Source organism: Trichosurus vulpecula, chromosome 5 (genome assembly GCF_011100635.1).
Source record: "Trichosurus vulpecula isolate mTriVul1 chromosome 5, mTriVul1.pri, whole genome shotgun sequence".
Lineage (NCBI taxonomy): Eukaryota > Metazoa > Chordata > Mammalia > Diprotodontia > Phalangeridae > Trichosurus > Trichosurus vulpecula.
In genome coordinates, this window is record NC_050577.1 from 270,417,404 (window position 1) to 270,431,065 (window position 13,662).

At 41.2% G+C, this 13,662-nt stretch overlaps 1 long non-coding RNA gene across 1 annotated transcript; it reads left to right on the plus strand.

Annotated features, from left to right (window-relative positions):
- Positions 1–418: 418 nt before the first annotated feature.
- On the plus strand, positions 419–7,084 carry LOC118852395. The gene is made up of 2 exons (XR_005010534.1): positions 419–539; positions 6,304–7,084. It is a non-coding gene; the product is annotated as an uncharacterized LOC118852395 (long non-coding RNA).
- Positions 7,085–13,662: the final 6,578 nt, after the last annotated feature.

Sequence of the window (13,662 nt, forward strand, 5' to 3'; positions counted from 1 at the left end):
GGGGAGGTCTGCATTCAGGTTCTGCCCCTGATAAATATATATACAGAGAGAGAGAGAGAGAGAGAGAGAGAGAGAGAGAGAGACATACACTCAAGTGCCGTGTGACCCTGGACAAGTCATTTAACTTCTACAACTGTAAGTCAGTCACAGAGAAGGTATTGCAGAGAGACCTGTGTTGGAAGAAGAAGTTTCCTAATCCAGAGTTCCCTCTATCATCAAATCTCAGGTCTACTGCCCCCTGCCTCAGTGGTCTCTCTGACCTATAATAAGGGCTAAAAACTTGCTCCCCTGGGGCAATGATTGGTATCTTGGTCTCAATCTTGGCAGCAAGGATGAAGATGATGATGATGATGATGATGGTGATGGTGATGGTGATGATGATGATGATGTTGTTGTTCCTGCAGGCCCTTGTGCTAGACTCTGGGGAGACAGAAACAAAAAGCAGACATCTAGTCCCCTGCTCCCCAGGAGTTTACATTCTACTGGACCACTCAGTTTGATCTGTGCCGTGTGGGAAAGCCGGAGGGGCTGCTGCGGAGGTAAGAGCAACTCTCTCAAGCGGTCTACCCTGGTTAGGCAGGGCATCCATACCATCCAGGGAATGGGGGTGGCAAGGCAAGTGTGGGTAGTGTGAGGCAGGGACGCTCAGAGAGTAGGAAAGGACAATGATGCCCTGTCCCTTCAGCCCCCTTGGCGTACCCTGCTCCAGAGCCTCATTCCCCCTTCTGTGTTATTGGGGTTGGGCCAGCCTGGAGATACTCTCACTGTGCTCTATCCCAGTTCCCAGACCTGTGGGCTGAGTTGGACTCAGCTCTCGGGAGCTTTTTGTTCCCTCACCCCCACCCCCTCCTCTCTATCAAGGGCAGCAATTTCCCAACCTTGTGGTAGGAGAAACCACCTAAGAGTCAAGTGTAGAGTTGTAGCTCGTTCTTGCCTTGGGGATTTGGGGAGCAGTTCACATTCCTAGGCCTGCTCACCTTGCTCTCTACCTCCACCCACTTAGTATTCAAGCCTATCTTTTGTTCTTTTTTGTATCCCTGGGTGCCAGATGTCAGCATGATGATTGGCTTTAGCTTTGCCCAGGCTAAGTGAGAGAGTGGGGTTGGGGATAGGGTCGGTGAATACAGTGTCCCCCAAGTGACAGGGGCAGCAACCCCCACCCCCACTCCAAACACACACTTGAGGAGAACTGGAATTCTGATTCTGAGAGAGCTTGCGGGGCTACTCTGTTTGGGGAAGAGGTCAGGGTCCTCCCAACTGTAGTGGGAGAGGGAGACAGATGGGGTGGGGAAGTGGTAATCCATCATCCATACCCCCATGCTCCCCAGGAGACTAAGGGAACCTTGGCCCAACCAGGCTTCTCTAGTCACAGCTATGTGTATGCACACACACACACACACACACACACACACACACACACACACACACATCTGCAGGTAACCAAACTGACAAAAAAAGACACAGATACAGATACATATGTCGGCACAGGAACAATGATACATAGGTATTCAAAATGGCACAGAAGCACACTGATTCAGGGAGAGATAAAAATAGGCACGGGAACACACAGCTATTTATTGGAAAATGGTGGCATCTACCCATAGCCTCCAACTAGTCCTCCCTGCCTCTAGTCTTTCTCTGCTTCAAACCCAGACTGATTTAGCTAATGTACTGTTCTGATCATGTTTCTTCCTTGCTGAAAAATCGTCACTGAGCCTCAAATGCTTAGAGCCAACGTCCAAAATCTAGCATTTAAGGCCATCCACCATGCCAATATGACTGTCTTTTCCACCTTAGCTCCCACTAGCACATTGTTGTTCAGTCTTGGCTAAGATACTGGAGTAGTTTTCCATTTCCTTCTCTAGCTCATTTTACAAATGTGGAAACTGAGGTAAGCAGGGTTAAGTGACTTGCCCAGCATCACACCATTAGTAAGTATATGAGGCCAGATGAGAACTCAGATCTTCCTGACTCCAGGCCTGGAACTCTATTTTTCCACCTAGCTGTCCCTAGCATGTAGTAGACACCTAATGTTTATGACTACTTTCCTGTATAAACCCTGTGCTCAAGCTAAACTTATCTGCTCAGGTCTTCCTAACAGGCTTACACTCCCATCTTTGTTCTTGTTGGTCCTTTTGCCTGAACTCTCTTTCTTGGTATCTGCCTCAGTTTTCCATTTTTCTATTTTTTTTTGAACATTTAATTTTTCTTTTCTTTTTTTCTCAATTGCAAATAAACAAAAAAGTTTAACATTCTTTTTTTTTAATTTGAATTGCCAATTCTCTTCCTCCCTTCTCCCAGTCTCCCTCCTTGAGAAGGCAAGAATTTTAATATAGATTATACATGTGCAGTCATACAAAACATAATAGCCATGTTGCAAAAGAAAACACAGATTAAAAAAAGAATAATAAAGAAAATTTTAAAAATTCTTCAATCTGCATTAGACTTCATTAGTTCTCTGGAGATGGATAGCTTTTTTCATCATAAGTCCTTCAGAATTGTCTTGGATTGTTGTATTGCTGAGAATAGCTAAGTCACTCATAGTTGATCATCATTACAATATTGCTGTTACTGTGTACAACGATCTCCTGGCTCTCCTCATTTCACTTTGCATCAGTTCATATAAGTCTTCCCAGGTTTTTCTAAAACCATCCTGCTCATCATTTCTTATAGAACAATGGTATTCCATCACAATCATATACCATAACTTGTTCAGCCATTCCCCAGATGATGGGCATCCTTTCAGTTTCCAATTCTTTGCCGCCACAAAAAGAGTTGATATAAATATTTTTGTCCATATAGGTTCTTTTCCTTTTCCTTTGATCTCTTTGGGGTGCAGACCTAGCTGTGGCATTTCTGGGTTTCAGGGACGTGCACAGTTGTATAGCCTTTTGGGCATAGCTTCAAATTGCTCTCCAGAATGGTTGAATCAGTTCACAATTCCACCAACAGTGTATTATTATCCCAATTTTTCCACATCCCCTCCAACATTTGTCATTTTCCTTTTCTGTCATATTAGCCAGCCTAATAAGTATGTGCTGGTACCACAGAGTTGTTTTAATTTGCCTTTCTCTAATCAAGTGTTCCTTCTTTCAAGGGATAATTTTACTCAGCTTTCTGGCCCTGGCACTACTTTTGCCTCCTCTAGGAAGCCTTCTCTGCTCTCCCTAATCCAATGCAATCTCTCTCTCTCTCCTCCTATTCTGGAGTAGGATGCCTCTTTGGGCTCTTGTTGTCCTAAGGTGTTCGGACTTGTTTGTCTTCACATTTTGATAACCATATTTTAGCATACTTGGTTTCCTTTTAGTTGTATGTATTTGTTTTTAACATTCATTTAAAAAAATTTTGAGTTCCAAATTTTCTCTAACTCTCCCACCCCTCCCCCACCCATCAAGAAGGCAAGCGATATGATAGTAATTATACCTGTGAAATCATGCAAAACATTTCTGCATTAGCCATGTTACAAAACAATACAGAGCAAGAAACATAAAGAAAGTAAAAATGGATGCTTCAATTGAACTCAGAGTTCATCAGATCTCTAAGAAGATGGATAGCAATTATCATCATGGTTTCTTTGGAATTGTCTTGGATCATTGTATTGTAGCTAAGTCTTTCAGGGTTGATCATCATTACAACGTTGCTGTTACTGTGTACAATGATCTGCTGTTCTGCTCACTTCACTTTGCATCAGTTCATATAGGTCTTCCCAGGTTTTTCTGAAACTATCCTGCTTGTCATTTCATCTTATGTATGTGTATGCATTTAAAAACATGATTGTGAGAAAGGATCCATAGGTTCCACCAAATGGCTAAAGAGGAATATGACATGAAAAGTTAGGAGCCCTGACCCAAGACTGTTAGTTATTTCTCCATTGTTTTGTTCCACAAACACTAATTAAATGCCATCTGTGTGCAGAGGAGCTCAGAGATAAAAAAGTTTAGAAGAGACAAGACCCTTGAGTCTAATAGGGGAAAAGAGATAGACACCAGTAACTGCAATATCATTGTTATTTTACAAATGCCTTTCCAAACTGCAGCAGGGTATAGAACCAAAAGGAACAAATTTGGAACCAGAGGACCTGTGTTTTACTTCCAACTCTGCTGCTTACTGCCTGTGCCTGTGTCATATTGGGCACTTAATTTCTCTGGTCTCCATTTCTTCCTCTATAAAATGAGGGAGTAGACTATTAAATGATCTCTGAAATAATCTTCCAGCTTGAAATCCCCAATTACATTAGAAAAGTGATAGCCAAAGAGTCATGTGAGATCTGAGAGGTGGAAGTTGTTACCATGTTACCATGAAGGCAATCAAGGAAGGCTTCCTGCAGGAAGTGGCATTTGCATTGCTTTTGTTTTTTCTTTTTTTTGGTGGGGGAGAGGCAATGAGGTCAAGTGACCTGCCTAGGGTCACACAGGTAATAAGTGTCTGAGGCCAGGTTTGAATGCATTGGGTTTTAAAGAACGAGAAGGAATTCAAGCATCCTAAATCACACCTCCCCAGCTAGGGTAGAAGCTGCTTATGGCAGGGACTATGTCTTGTTCATCTTTGCATCCTGATTGGACCCAACTCAGTAAGTATGCAGTGATATTTTCTTCTGATAATGATTGAGGATGACATAGCACCTATTCATCCAGAATGACTCAAAAGGGGTATGAGGAGGCAGAGCTGGAGGTGAGGTCAAGAAGACAGGGAGTTCCAGAGGCCAGCCTCCATGCCTTCAACATGTAAACGAGACATACTTCCCTGGCACTTTGCATGGGACAAGGCCATTTGCCCTAGGGATGTTTTCTGCTCTGGAACTGGGAGTGCCTATGTGCCCAGGTATTCATCTCTCCCTCTTTGATCTCATCTATCCTCCCCTGGGCACTGTTTAACCCCCTGTTCTCCATCCTAGCCTCCTCTGGCCTCGCTTCTTTCTACCACTCTGCTTAATAATTGGAATTTGGAATCCTCCCTAATTAGACCAATGCTGATTGGTTTTGTTGTTGTTTTGTTTGTTTGTTTCTTTTGTTGTGGTTGTTTCTTAAGACTATCCATACATCACAGTGAGATTCTGGAATATGCCTTTAGAATGTTGATCTTCCAATGCACTCCTTCGAAGCTCAGATGTTACTGGATCATAGTATCTAGCCCTAGTCTCTCTCCTGAGCTCCACATCACCAAGTGCCTTGTAGACATTTTGTTCTGAGATGTCCCATAGGCAACTCAAATTCAATTTGCCTCAAAATGCTCTTATTTTTCCCCCTAAACCCACTCCTCTTCCTGACATCCTTATTTCTGTCAGGTACCACATCCTTCTAATAACCCACATTTGAAACCTCAGGATATTCCTCATGCTTTCTCACTCCAATGTTCAGTCAGTTACCAAATCTTGTTATTTCTACCTCTTCACACCTCTCAGATCCATCCCTTTTTGCTAGACTAATATAGCCATACCCCACAACTCTCACCTGCCTGAGTTCAGGCCCTTATCACCTCTCACCCAGACCATCTCAATACCCTCCTGATCCAACTCCCTACTTCCAGTCTCCCCACAGTCCAATCCATCCTCCACACAGCTGCCAAAGTTCATGTGTGATCATATTACCTTCTCAATGAATGTAGATGGTCCCCTCCTACTTCTACAATCAAATGTAAACTGCTGTTTGGAATTTAAAAGCCTCCACAATCTGATTCCAACTTTCCAGCCTTGTTCCACACTCCTCCCCTTATGGCTCTATATAATTCAGTCAAACTGGTCTTCGATGCTGTTCTTCACATATAACCCTCCATTTCCTATCTGCACTTTTGTACTGGCCATTCTGCATTTCTGGAGTGCACTTTTTCCTCTCTTCTACCTCGTTGAGTCTCTAGTCGGCTTTAAGACTTTAAGTGCCAACTTTCATATGAGTTCAATTTCCAGTTCCTGTGCCCACTATTCCCTTGTGTATATTTATATACATAGTCTCTCCTGATAGAATGTAAGCTTCTTAGACTCAGGGAAGCACCTAGTCTAGTGCCTGTCTTTGTTTTGTGGGGCAAGGAGGCTACTAGGCTCCTTGAAGACTGGCACATAGTAGGTGCTCAGTCAATGCTTCTCAGTTGGTTGGTTCCCAGAGCTGTGACAACCCTCTCTCTGTCTTAAAAGGATATCTCTGAAAAGATTACTCTGATGCCGCCTATAAACTCCACACTGGAGTAGAGAACCTTCCCATTGGTTGGGAACACCAAACAGCTTCCTTAGAGAACTTTTGGAAAGTAGAAGGAGATAAAGAAAACTCTTTGTTCCACATCACTTACTTGCTTTTCCTTCCCCTTCATCAGGTTCTGATAATAGCTTGGATGAAGGTGACTCATTGCCAGATTTCTACTGCCCTCTCTTCTTCCCCATGAAATGCAGGCTCCTGGGAGCCAGAAAAGAAGACTCGGGCACTTAAGGGAAAATTGAGGCCTGTACCAGGGACCTGCTGTGCTGAACCTTGACCATTCTGGAATTGTACATGCCTCTCATCTCTGAGGAGAGCCAGAGATGTTTATTGTGTTTGAGAATTCTCACCAACTGGTCCCTAACCCATGATTCCACAGGAAAGAGGTGGGGTTGTCTGCAGGAAAGCCCAGGAAGAGGAAACCAAACCACAGCTTTGGATGGAAACTAAAGGTCAGCGACTTAGCCCCTGGATAGCCGGAGATCTCTCTTACAGTTTGTTTTTCTCATGTTAGGTTATTGGGGAAAGCATGGGGAAGGTGAGGACAGAATGAAGAAGGAGGTTAAAAGGCAAGGAAAGAGGATTGAAGGGAAAGGATTGACAGTGGCTTTAAAATGAATAGGATTATAGAATTTTGAGCTGTAAGGGACCCTAGGGACCACCCAATCCAACCTTTTTATCTTACATATGAGGAAGCTGTGACCCAGAGAGGGGGAAATGACCTTCCCAAGGTCACCCAGAAATTAAGCTGCAGAGAACCAGGTCTTGTGGTACCAGATGTGATGCTCTTTCTCCTGCCTTAATGGTGTCTGACTGACAGTGACTAGGGAGAGGCCAAGGTCATTATGAAATTTGTTTTGATTATTAATGTGAACAATGACAAGCATTATTAATAATCATTTGAAGTTTCTTGGAGATTAGAGCAAGGTAATAAGTCTTTTAAAAATTTATTTTATTTTTTCTCAATTACATGTAAAAAACAATTTTTTAACATTTATCTTTTATAATTTTTGAGTTCCAAATTCCCTTCCTCCCTCCCCTCTCCCCTGCTTGAGAAAACAAGCACTTTGATGTAGATTATACATGTGCAGTCATATAAAACATACTAGCCATGTTGCAGAAGGGACCACAGATCTCCTCCCCCCAAAAAAGTAAAATAAAGCAAGTTTTAAAAGTATGTTTCAATCGCATTTAGACTCTATATCAGTTCTTTCTCTGGAGGTGCTTTCCTGGCTCTGCTAACTTCACTTTGCATCAGTTCACATAAGTCTTTCCAGGTTTTTCTGAAATCTTTCTTATCATTTCTTGTAGCACAATAGTATTCCGTTATAGTCACATACCATAACTTGTTTGGCCGTTCCCCAATTGATAGACATCCCTTTAATTTCCAATTCTTTGTCACCATAAACAGCTGCTATATATATTTTTGTACACATAGGTCCTTTTCCTTTTTATTTGATCTCTTTGGGGTACAGACCTAGTAGTGGTATTACTGGGTTAAAAGGTACAGTTTTATAGTTCTTTGGACACAGTTCCAAATTGCTCTCCAGAATGGTTGAATCAGTTTACAAGTACACCAAGAGTGCGTTAGTGTCCTAATTTTTTTATATCCCCTCCAACATTTGTCATTTTCCTTTTCTGTCATATTAGCCAAACTGGTAGGTATGAGCTGGTGCCACAGAATTTCAATTTGAATGTATCTAATCAATAGTGATTTAGAGCATTTTTATATGACTAGAGATATCTTTGATTTCTTCTGAAAACCACCCGTTCATATCCTTTGGCCATTTATCAATTGAGGAATGACTCATGTTCTTATAAACTTGACTCATTTCTCTTTATATCTGAGAAATGAGGACTTTATCAGAGCAACTTATCATAAAAATCACCTCCCCCCCCAGTTTCCTGCTTTCCTTCTAATCTTGGCTGCATTGGTTTTGTTTGTGCAAAGCCTTTTTACTTTAATGTAATCAGCATTATCCATCTTACATCCTCTAATGTTCTCTATCTCTTATTTGGCCATAAGTTCCATAATAAGTCTTCATCTTTATTCTTGGCGCTCTTCTCTGCTTGCCCTCCATTGAAAGCCCAGAGAGGCTGTGACTTAGGCACAATCACATAGTAATTGACTGGTATGAGAACGTTGACTTTTGGTCTCCAGCTTCAGTTTTCTTCCCATGTCCAGTCTCCTCTCACTGGATCTTAAAAAGATAAGTCAAGTCAATCAAGTTGAGTAAACAAACATTTATTAAGCACCCACTATATGCTAGGCACTGTGCTAAGCTCTATGTTAAACAACAAATAACTCCCCCACCTCAATTGTTTTTTTAACCCAACCAAACACACACACACACACACACACACACACACACACACACACTTCACATGTGAACTTTAACCCTGGGAGTCCATTTGGGGGAAAACAAGAGAGAGCTTTGCTTAATAAAGAGTCCCAACAGCTTGCAAATGGCCCAGGCTAAATATTGTCTTTGAGTACACGTGAAAGAAAATGTCTGCTTTATGTTTTTGTTTTCTTGGGTTGCAACTCTGAACAGGGATGGCTGAGGGAACTTAAGTCCAGCTCTGCCTAATGGAGCAAGATTAGCCTTTGATTCATCTTCTTGCTCCCAGAGCCCAGCCTTTCCTGTGGTGAGAGATCTCTGCAACAGTAATACTTTAATTGTTAACACAGTTGAAGCAAATCCTTTTCTTTGGATGTTCTTAATGTCTAATCTCTATCTCTCTTGCTGAAATTTCTTCTTGTTCAGCCTTTTCTGAAAATAGAAGCAGGTTTTTGGACAAGGACAATGTAGATATTTGTTTTGTTTGCCTATGCATATTTGTTCCAACAGTTTTGTTTTTCTCTTTTTGGTTCCAATTGTGGAGTGGTGGGAGAGAAAGTAAATGTTTGTTAACTGAAAACTTAAATTATATTTTTAAAAAATAGAACCATAGAAAGAGATTTGAAAGATTATTTAGATATTTAAAATTCTGAACTTAACAAACACTGGATAAATAGACATTTCCATATATAGAACAGGAAAAGAGGATTGATTATGTAAAACTTTAAAGTGAGATCATTCAGTTTGATTTTATGGATTAAAAAAAGTTTTATTGTTGCTTGTCTTTATATAAAAGTCATCTCTGGAAATACCCTTCTTTCACTACCTCCCACCCCTCCACCACCAAATTGAGCCTGATTTTAACAAAGAAAACAGCTAAGCAAAAACATCTAATACAGGGACCTTGTTGGACAATCTGTACAATATTTTGTCCTTAGTAGTCAAACCCTCTCATTTGATGGATAAGGAAACTGAGGAAGATGCAGAGAGGGAAGTGAATTACCTATGGTCCCGAAGGAAGTAGTCATCAAGGCTGAAGTAGAATTCAAGCTTCTTACAAATCTGCCTAGTAACAAATACAAACATCATGATACACATGAAAAAATGGAATAAACAAAAGGCCGGAAGTTGCAGAGTTGCAGAGCCAGAGATTTCTTTTTTCTCATCTTTAAAAAAAAATTTATTTATTTTTAGTTTTCAACGTTCACTTCCACAAGATTTTGAGTTCCAAATTTTCTCTCCATCTCTCCTCTCCCCCACTCCCAAGATGGCATGATTACCCCTTTTCCCAATCTGCCCTTCCTTCTATCACCACCACCCCCTTCTCTTATTCCCTTCCCTTCTATTTTCCTATAGGGCAAGATAGATTTCTGTACCCCATTGCCTGTATATCTTATTTCCCAGTTGCATGCAAAAACAATTTTTAACATTTGTTTTTAAAACTTTGAGTTCCATATTCTCTCCTTTCCTCCCTCCCCACCCACCCTCACTGAAAAGGCAAGCCATTCGATATAGGTTGTACATGTGTAGTCATGCAAAACACTTCCATAACAGTCATGTTGTGAAAGACTAACTACATATTTCCTTCTATCCTATCCTGCCCCCCCCCATTTATTCTATTCTCTCCTTTGACCCTGTCTCTCCTCAAAAGTGTTTGCTTCTTATTTCCCCCTCCTCCCATGTGCCCTCCCTTCTATCACCTCCCCCACCCCTCTTATTCCCTTCCCCCCTACTTTCCTGTAGGGTAAGATAGATTGAGTGTGTATGTTATTCCCTCATTAGTAAGGTTCATTCATTCCCTCTCACCTCCCCCCTCCTCCTTTCCATTGTAAAAACTTTTTCTTGCCTCTTTTATGTGAGATAATTTACCCCATTCTACCTCCTCCTTTCTCCTTCTCCCAGTACATTCCTCTATCAACCCTTAAGTTTATTTTTTAGATATTATCCCTTCATACTCAAGTCACCCTGTGCCCTCTGTCTCTGTCTGTATCTGTCTCTCTATGTGTGTGTGTACATATATATATATACACACACATAAACACACACACACACATATATGTATATACTGAGAAAAGTCTCATGAACTACAAATATCATCTTTCCATGTAGAAATATAAGCAGTTCAACTTTAATAAGTCCCTTATTATTTCTCTTTCCTTTTTACCTTTTCATGTTTCTCTTGAGTCTTGTATTTGAAAGTCAAATTTTCTATTTAGCTCTGGTATTTTCATCAAGAACGTTTGGAACTCCTCTATTTCATTGAATATCCATTTTTTCCCCCGAAGTATTATACTCAGTCTTGCTGGGTAGAGCCAGAGATTCTAAGAGCTGGAAGGGGCCTTTAAAGTCCTCTAGATCTGTTACCTGTTTGACATGTTTTAGTTGGGATCCAAGGAACCCAACAAGTGGCATCCAGCTTCTGCTCAAAGATTCCCCCAAAGTGGGGAACCTATTACTTCTAGAGGTAGCCCATTCTATTCTGAGGTAACTTTAATGGACAGAAAGCTTTTTCTTACATAATTTTAATCCATTCTTTTGTAATTTCTATCCACTTGTCTTAATTCTGCCCCTTGAGACAAAGCGGAACAACTGTGATCCCCAGTCTACATGAAATCCCTTCATACCTGAAGACAGCTGTCATACCTCTGCCAAAATCCTGAATGGGAAATCATAGGCCTTGAGTTTCAGTTTCATATCTTCCAATTGACTAGCTGTGTGAACTTGGGCAAATCATTTTCCCAGGCCTCATCTTCCTCATTTATAAAACAGGAGATTGGACTTCTAGTATCTCTCCCGTATCTAAATCTATGATTCTATGACCCTGTGATGCTATTTTCTCTCTTCCAGGCCCAATATCTATGTTCTAGACATCTTCTACCTCCTGTTTGTCATTTAAAAAATATCATCCCCAGAACTGAACAAAGCACTCTAGATGTGGCTTAACTAAAGTGAAACACGGTGGAACAATTGCTTCTTTTATTCTGAACCCCCTGCTTCTCGATGCCAAAGGAGGACATTAGCTTTGTTGGCCGCCATATTTGTTTACCAAACCCCATAGGTCTGTTTCATTGGAGTTGTTGTCTAGCCATACCTCCCCCCTCTGTTATTTGTGGAGTTGATTTTGGACCCACAGTAGGGAATTTTGTGTTTATCCATATTAAATGCCTTTGTGGTTTGACCCATTGTTTTAACCTATGAAGATATTTTTGAATCTGGGCTGTCACTCAATATATTAGCTATCTCTCAGAGCTTTGATAAGCATGTGACTGAATATACTTATGTTGTTCCAAGGGAGGATTTCTTTGGGAGGAAGTGAGTACTTGGGAAGTGACAGAAATACAAAAATAGTATCAATAAAACACTAAAAAAACACACACAGAAGAAAATAAATGGTTCAAGGGGGGACATAAACACAATTGTTTTATTGCTATTGGGTTAAATTTAATATGCACTTTTAAAAAAGGAAATGTGTAACAGAAGTTTGTGATTTTAAATGCAATCTTCTTTTTTTTTTTGTTCTTAAATGTTGGAATGTTTGCATTTGTCAATGATTAAGCTCATAATTTAAAAGGAACTTAAAAACCAAAATACTGACAAGCAGGCCATCCATGCCTTGATCCAATCAAGACTCAAGCCTCTGGCTGACATTTATTGTGTAATCCTAGGCAAGTGTCTTCCTCTCCCCTTAGAAGAGTTACTCTTCTTCCAGTGTTTGGGTTCAGTTTAACTCAGCAGGCATTTATTAAGCACTTACAGTGGACAAGGAGCTATGCTAGGAGCTGGAAATACAAAGACAAAAAAGGAGTCTTTACCCTCAAAGAACTTATATAGAGATTAATGAACTGGACCTACAGTCAGGAAGCCCAGGATTCAGATCTGGCTTTACTAGCTCAATCCACTTCAGTTTCCTCATCTGTAAAATGGGGATAATAAAAATAGTGCCTACTTTCAATAAGATGAGATACTATTTGTAAAGTGCCTCGTAAACCTTAAAGCGCTCTAGAAACACGAGCTATTGCTATCATTCAGGTCCAGCATTCAGACCCAAGAAAATACTGAAGAAAATAACACCTTAAAAAATAGACTAACACAAATGACAAAAGAGGTCCTAAAGGCCAATGAGGAGAAGAATGAATGACTTAAAAAGCAGAATTGGTCAAATGGAAAAGGAGGTCCAAAAACTCACTGAAGAAAATAATTCCTTAAACATTAGAATGGAGCAAATGACTTTACAAGAAATCAAGAAATTATAAAACAGAATCAAGTCCAACATTCAGGCGCGGGGAGGGCTGTTTGACTGTTACCAAGTCTCACTTCTGGCAGAATGAGCTTTCTCACATCCCTGAAATCTTCCAGGAAGAAGGAGAGGTCCATGGATTGGTGAAGACCAACAAGGAGTATGCGAAATCATGGAGATGCCAATGAGCATGCTGTGTGGTAGTGTGGTGTCCACATAGGGCAGAGATTGGCTCTGTTGAAACAGAAAGTCAGCATTGTAGTTTTTTTTTTTTAAGACAATGTAGACAGTGAGGACGCTCAAAGGAAGAACCTTATGAATAGTGTAGGAGTCACATCTTTTTGCACAGAATTCTCCTATACCCTCCCCCTCCCTCCCAGTGTCCTCCCTCAGCACCCCACCTTCTCTCTTCTTTTGTTGTCTCCTCTAGTCTCTGTCCCTCTCACTGAATATTCCCACAGTCTTCATCCCTATCATCCAAATGTCCCTCCAGCCCCTGCCTCTCTTCCCCAGTGACCTCCCATCCCTTGCTGTGTAACTGATGAACTATCCCAATTTAACAAAGCAGGGTCAATTGGGTTCTGCCTTGATGCTCCCTCCCTCCTCCATAGCTCTGACTATCCTCAAGGTCCTTTGGGAACAGCTTCAGTGCCTGTGAACCAGCTGAAGGATATGGTCCCATTCTCAGAAGACAATTTATAGCTATGAGTCAAGGAGCGCATTTTAATGAAGTTGCAAAAGTAGGTTAATGGGCTGTGGCTATTTTTTCTCCCCCTCTCTTCCTTGCCCCCCTCCCCACCCTTGTGCTGATAAATGTTACTTCTTTAAGTGAGCACCATGGAGAGGGAGTTCTAGGGCCTACAGAGAGTCTCACCCATTCTCCTGCCTCCCAGCCAGG